This window comes from Manis pentadactyla, chromosome 18 (genome assembly GCF_030020395.1).
Source record: "Manis pentadactyla isolate mManPen7 chromosome 18, mManPen7.hap1, whole genome shotgun sequence".
Classification (NCBI taxonomy): Eukaryota; Metazoa; Chordata; class Mammalia; order Pholidota; family Manidae; genus Manis; species Manis pentadactyla.
Genome location: NC_080036.1, coordinates 2328421 through 2335761, shown reverse-complemented (window position 1 = coordinate 2335761; position 7341 = coordinate 2328421).

Below are 7341 nucleotides of genomic sequence, written 5' to 3'. Positions count from 1 at the left end.
ATCTGCGGAGGCGGCTCGGCACTGCCGGTGGCGACGGGGAGGCGGGTCGTGGGGGTGCGCGTTCACACCAAGGGCGGAGCGGGCACAAGTCCAGACGGGGGCCTCGGGGCACGGCCGGGCGACCGGGTAAAGCGGGCGCGGGATCCCACCGCCCCACGCACGAGGGCGGTCCCGCACCGCCCAGGATGCCAGCAGCCCCCTCCGAGGCTCCCGCCGGACAGATCCCAACCACCACGAGGGCAAGGGCCCTGGGTTCTCATGTGAAGCGCCCACTGCAGCAGCAGCAGCAGCAGCAGCAGGGCGGCGAGTGCCGGGCCTTACTCGCCGCCCTGCCCGTCTTCTCTCCACCCATCCGGGCGGGCCCACTCCAGGACCGCGGCCCCAGGGAGACGCCCCCGAGCGAGGCGGCTCCTGCTTATTACACCACGTACCTGCCGAAAGCACCGCTGCTGCCCGTTGCAGCTCGGGACGCGGAGCCGCTCGCAGCGGGGTGGGGCGGAGGCTCGGGGACCCGGGCCCCGTCCTTCCTTCCTCCTTGCACCACACCACCGCGCCTGCCTCCACGCGTGCCGGACGCCCGGCCAAGGCCCGCGGGACCCTCCCCCGATTCCCAAGGGGGAGGCGCGGGCCGCGGTAGGCAAAGAGCGGCGCCCAGCTCCACCCCCACCTGCGGTAGGTAGGGGTGGAGGCCGGCGGACTCCCTCACCACGGGGGGTGGCAGGGAGCTCTGCCCACTACGCGCAGAAAAGGAGGGGCAGCGGCTGGGGGGTCCGGTACCCCAAGGCACCCTCTCGGATCGCTAGAGAAGGCTTTTCTCACCGAGGGCGTATCGCTCCCTGACCCACCAGAGCACCACGGCTCGGACCCACACACGCGCCGGCCTGACACGAGAAGGGCCAAGGCGGTGTCGGTGGCTTTTGCTCACGAGGGCGTGGAGTGAGGAGACGTGGAGGCGGGGGGGTCTGCGGTAGGGGTAAAAACAAAAAAAAAATAAAATAGTGGGGAAAAAAGAAAAAAAAAAAGCAGCACAGGCCGACGGCATGAGCGGTCACTCACGGCTGGGGGCCACGAGCTTGTGCCTGTGGGCCTCAGGCTCGCCCTTTTGCCTCCCTGTTCTCGCGTGCCACTGGAGGCGCACAGCGGCAACTCATCAAACAAAGCACGCCAGAGAGCTAACAAAAGGAGCCAGTGAGACGGTAGCCTGGCCAAGACGGCCACGGCACCCCCGCGTCCTTGGCTCGGCCCACCGCAGCAGTCACACGCCCACGCGTCTCGCCAGCGCACCAGCCCCGACGGGGACGGCGCCCGACGGAGTCGGCCCCCCCGCGGCACGCGAGCGGGACCGACGAGGCACCCTATCCCCGGGCCGCACAAAACCCCCTTCCCCCCAACACACCCCCACGGTGTGTGGTCGGGGAGGGGCACGGGCCGGGCGTGCCTCCCTTACCGCCTCGACCCCCCACTCGTTCACGGGAACTTCTGCAAGGCACTCACAACTCCACTCACTCCACTCCACCGCGGCAGCAAGCCGAGCAGGGGAAGCTTGCTGGGGGAAGGGAACGACACCGCCACTCGGCCTCAGGCACCTGACGGGCGACCTGGAGCGCTCCAGGAGCACCACAAGAGGACCGAGCAACACACGCCGGCGGGACCCGGGAGAAGGGCTCGCCGCGTGGCGGCGTGGCGGCCTCCCTCCCCTACCACGGGAGAGAGGCCCGCCCGCCAGGACACGGCCCACAGGCCAACGCGAGGGTGTCCGCTGCGTCCAGGGACCCCGGGCCCGCCCACGCCGTGAGGCAGAGGGCGGGAGGACGAGATCGGGCCGGACTCCGCACGCCCCTGGCCTCTCTTCCTTTCTCACCCACACCACGCAGCCCAGCAGCAGATGGGGGCGTGCGCGGGGACAGGGCAGGAGGCGAGGGGCCCCGCGCGCGCACAGCGAGAAGAGCAGTCCCGTTCGCTCCGAACGTCTGTCCCTCGCTCCGGCGCGGTTCAGGCCCGGCCCAGGAGAGCGCGAGATCGCCACATCGATCAGGAGCACACGGGGACGACGCCCCCGCCGCGTGTGGGAGGAGGGCAGCCCGCCGAGGCCAGGAAACGACGACGGGGCCTGCTTCCCCCGGAGTCGGTGCAGTCGAGAGGACCCCACGCCAGACAAGCGCCCAACACACGAGGCACAGAGCCTCCAGGGTGGGTCGTGGGGGAGTCCATCACGACACAACCGCAGGCAGGCGGGGAGAGCACCACGCAGGACAAGAGGACCCGGACACGCGCGCACGCGCACGTCTCCTCCTCCCCCGCCGCCCTTGGGTCACCAGGCACCGTGAGGGTGCGCACCCAGATCGGGACCTCCCTGGGCGCACGCGACAAGAGCCAGCGCACAGGCACACGCGGGTGGCGACCTCAGGGAATGCAGGAGCGGAGCCGGGCATCTATTCGGCCGCACACGCTCAAGAAGCCCGGAGCCGTGCCACGCACGTCCAAGAGAGGTCCCAGAGTCCCTCAGCGACCAGCACCGAGTGACAGGGTGTCAGCACCTCTCTGCAGGTACAATCGGACCGCCTCTCGAGAGAGGAATCACAGGGCCACCCCACGGACAGCGGGGTCCCCCCATGACGAGCGCGTGGCCTGTCCCCACCGGGCCCAATCCCCCCAGCATCACACCACTGTCACCAGGGCTCCAGGGCTCCCGGGGCCATCTGGTCGACCCTTGGGGGGGGTTGGGAGGTTGAAGTGGGCTTGCGGGAAAGGGAGGGGGAGGGGAGGGGGAGGGGGAGGGGGAGGGGTCAGACAGTCGGCGGGGCGCGGGTCGGTGGGTGACAGCAGGGAGGCCCGGGGACACGCGGCAGCGGCAGCGGAGTCGGGGTCGGGATCGGGATCGGGATCGCGATCACCCTTCCCTTTCCCAGCCGCCGGTCGGTCCCCACATCCGGGAGATAAGTCGGCGGGAGGGGAGGCCTTCAAAGAGACGAGACTTGTGTAAAAGAAAGGAAACAATGCCGGGCCGGCCGGGCCGGGCCGGTCCTTCCACACATACGGAATGGAGGGGCAAGGGGCCGTATCCCTCTCCCCCAAACGTGAGCGCCTACAACGAACGGATCCCACACGAGGGACCGCGGGCAGGCCCCTGGAGCCCCACGAGGACCACCCCGTACGCCACGGGGCCCAGCCCCACCTCCGGAGCCGGACGCCGAGCCGAGCGAGCGGAGCGGGGCGGGGCGGGGCGGGGCGGAGGCCCGGGCAGACGTGTGACACGCACGGAGGAGGGCCTGGCCACGGAGAAGGAACAGAAAGGGCGGCGCGGCACAGCGCGCGACCACCTCTCTCTCTCTCTCTCCTCCCTCCTGCGTCTACGTCTCCCTCTCCGCCGCAGCCGTCTCGGTCGGCCGGCGGGTGGGTAGGTGAGTGGGTCCCCGCGGGCGGAGGGACACCGGCGCTGGCTGCTAGTCGACCCGTTCGGGCGGCCTCCCAGGGCCCAGGCCACCAAGGGAGCGACCGAGCGTGCGTGGCGACAGTCACCACCCGAGAAAGCGAATCCGCGGCCCCAGTCTCCGGCGAGCGCAGAGCGCGCCGGCGTCCCGGCACGACCGGGCCTGCAGCGCCCGCTACCCGCGTCCTCCTGGAAGTCCGCCTCGGGGAACCGTGGCCACGTCCTGTCCCTTGCCCGGTGTCACCGCAGCTCGAGAGGGAACAGGCCGCATAAAAGCGGCCGGCAGGTGGCGCCCGACAACCGGCGCCGGTCGGTCCGTCAGCGGGACGGATCCGGATCGCAGGGCCGGCGAGAGCTCGCCACCGGCCGCCGTGAAGGTCCCCCATCCATCCGATCCCGGGCCGCCCCGGGGCTCCCACCCACCCACCCACCCGCACGTGAGGGTAAACACAAAGGGAGGAAGGAGGACACCCACCAACGGAAACTCATCCCATCCCACGCTCTCGCCTAGGAAGAAGGAATACCGTCAGAAATGGCCACCCACCCTGAAGTACAGGTTTCGGATACTATTTCGTCCTCTTAGAAAAGTAAATAAATAGAAAGGCAGTTCCCCGGTGGCGGTCGCCAATAGGTTCCTCACCACGGTATAAAGGTCATAACCAAGTGCGGGCAAAGGGGTCGGTTTGTGTGCATACCGAGGATCAGAGCCTAATTTGGCTACCTACCCAGAAAACGAATTAAGATACGACATGAAGAAAACTTCCACCGTCAACGTCCTCCTCTGCGAGAGTCATTCCAGAAGCGGATCGTCAGAAAACCTCAACAAAGATCCTGGCGGCGCCGTGGCAGCTGTCGCTGCCTTCATCCCGCCGCTTCCTGGCCTCGCCGTTGGAAGGAAGGAAGAAGGAGGTATCTAAGCGGGCCCGTGCGTACAGTCCAACAACGGACTTGACTGCATCGCTATTGTCGGAACTCAACCCACAATCAGGAGGAGTGCAAGCCGCAGCGCTCCAAAGTCGTGAGACTGTAGACTATCTACCGTGAAAAGAACATAATGGGATGTGGACCGTTCCCAGGGATGCGCCGTGTGTTTTCTTTCATTCGTCTGATTTCTCTCAAACCGTTCACGTGCAGTTAGACAATATCCATCCTGTGATGGATAAGTTTTCACCAATGCCTAGGGGGTAGGTACCTCGCTGGTTTTCTGGGTTTCACCGGACAGGGCCGGTAACCGTAGGTCTGCTTTCGCCCTGTGTCCGTATTCCCATTCTGTGAAGGTGCGAACTCGCCGTCTGATCAGCCGCAGTCTGCTAAAACCTACATACACAGGCTTTTAGGTTACTCTACAAGAAGTTATGTCAGAGAGAGAATCCATCTTCCCGTGTTCTCTCCCGTCTGCTATACCTCTATAGCTTTTCTTCTTCCTTTCCTTCCTAATGACAGCCCTTTCGTAGAATCCGTGCCTCATATCGAAAATCACCGAGTAGCGTCCTCCTTTCCGAGCGGTAAAGATACCTCAAGACAAAGGCCGGGCACAGAAGCCACAGGGCACACATCTGCAAAGAAGCCAAAAAGCTAATAACCCCTTTCAAAGAATACGGCTCCTCTCTCACTCACCGACTTCACAGTTGCCCGTATGGCCCCGGAAGACGGCGGCGGCGGGTTAGCCAGAGACGGGTAAGATTCCTCACGGGAGGAACAACCTATAAGGCAGGCACAGGTCGCAGGGGGGCGCCATCAGGCGAGAAACTGGGGATCCACGGAGGTGAGGCTTAGAGCCTCCCCCCCACCCCACCCCCCGACCCCCCGCCGTTTGGAGAGGAATCTTCTGCGTCCGTGGATGTTCTGTGCCCCTTGTCTAGCTCGGATTAATACTCAGTCTACAGGCACAGACCTGATCGTCTACATTCGCCCTCCCTCTGACAGCACTAAACTATGTCTCCTGCCTTCGTCCTGCATCTACCGACCACTTCAGCATTTTATTAAAAACTGAAAATAAAAAGTAAGGAAGGGAGAGACATGTGGGATTCACATATAAATCGAGTATAAAAATCAATCGAAACCATCATAGCCGACTGGACGGTTGAGAGTTCACCAGGCGTGATCAAAACCGAACGCGTCCGTGATAACGACTGCCCTTAGCCACCGTTCACCAGGTAAGAACTTAGTCACTGGGTAAGAACTAGGTCACCGTGGAACACCTTGTTCGTCATGCTGCAGAAGATGGGAGACCCTCGAGGATGAGGCTGGGGCTTGATGGATGACTGCGCATCGAGTCCCCTCCACAGAATGTTACCGCTGTTAACAACCATCCGATCGACACATAGGAGAGGTGCCCTCTCAAAAAAATAAGAAGAATAAAAAATAAAAAATAAACACTGATCAGTGAGCAAAACACTCTCTGTAAGGCCATTCTTTAAATATTGAGGCTCCTGAAGACATGCTGACGGTTCCCTGCCAGACGTAATCGTACAACTAGAGCCAGTGCAAGAGGAAAGGTGAAATAGGAACTTCTCAGGACCAGAATGGTCGGAGCTGAACCCGGAAACAGCTATCGTCTGAATATATGCTAAGATGATCTCCCGAGAGAGAGCAGCATTCACGTAGCAGACGGCATTAGCAACGCAGCACGTGTGCAACACTTGGTAGGACGACAGATGACCGAGACTTGGTTTACTTGAAGAGCGTGGCATGACCATACGTACCCCTGATAAGCTCAGCTTCCGGTGGTGGTTGGAGATGGCGTTCCCAACAAATCTAGGGCAGAAGCAGCCGTCTAGGAATCCCAGATCCCGCCTTGGGGCGGGGAGAAGACTTGACTGTTCCTTGGGATGGTGTAAGAACGAGTTCTTGGAAGCTCGGAAAGAGCGCCCCGTGTAAGCCGGTGAGCCAGAGAGGCTGTGAGCTCAAATCCCAAAGGAAACCACCTTCTTAACCAGGGCAGTATCGCGAGTAACAGTTTTTGGCGAAAGGCTTGGGTTAAGGAGGTTGGATGGATGGTAGGGGGGGGGAGAACTCGGAGGGAGATGGTGGAGAAAAGAGCCGTTTCCAGAATCTGTGTCACAACGGGAAACTGAGGGGGGTCGGGGCTGCCAGGGTGGGAATTGGGGGTAGCGAGGGGTGTGTCATCGAGTGGGTTTGCAGGTGCGCTAAATTAAAAAGACATTTTTCGACAGGCTGTCACCGTACACGTGCAAACAGTCCATTTCCCCTCTTCGTTCCTTTTGCTCCTGTCAGCTTCTAAACCCTCAACTCTCCTGAATATCGAGAGCTCACCTTCCACCTTACATCACAGACAGTGCTTCAGCCATCAGTTTGCAAGCTCTCTCCTCTGGGACCTCTCAGATTTCTGCAGGTGAGCTGAGGGACACAGAGACCCTGTCCTCGGGGACATCATTACACGGTTTTGTCCCCCTACCTCCAGAACCGGTGTAATGACTGAATCCTTCTCTCACCCACACTCGAAAGAGGTCTAACTCCTGGGAGGACTCACACGTTCAGCTCGCCTTTCCGGCGCAGGCCAAGTTGGAACTGAGTTCACCTGCAGCTGGTGTGACAGCCAACGTGCCGTGTAGGTAAGTTATCACTTTTATGCTCTTCTTTTTTGGTCCACTTGGGCTCTCACTGACCTGGCAGGCCACGTGGCCCTCTCCCTGCAACGCTGCTTAATGAGGAGAGAGAGCTAAGGCAGGAAGGAGCAAAAGAAGCTAAACTGTGCACCAGCTCCGTGACACGGTACCTCAAGAGGGCATTTTAGTAAGTCTGTATTATAGCACAGTAAATTATCTCTCTGAACGAACTTGAGGGAAACAAGTGCATTCCCTCCACTCCATAGGTCCTCAGCATCGAGTCCCCTCCACAGAATTTTATTGCTGTTAACAACCATTTGATCAATACATAGGAGAGGTGCC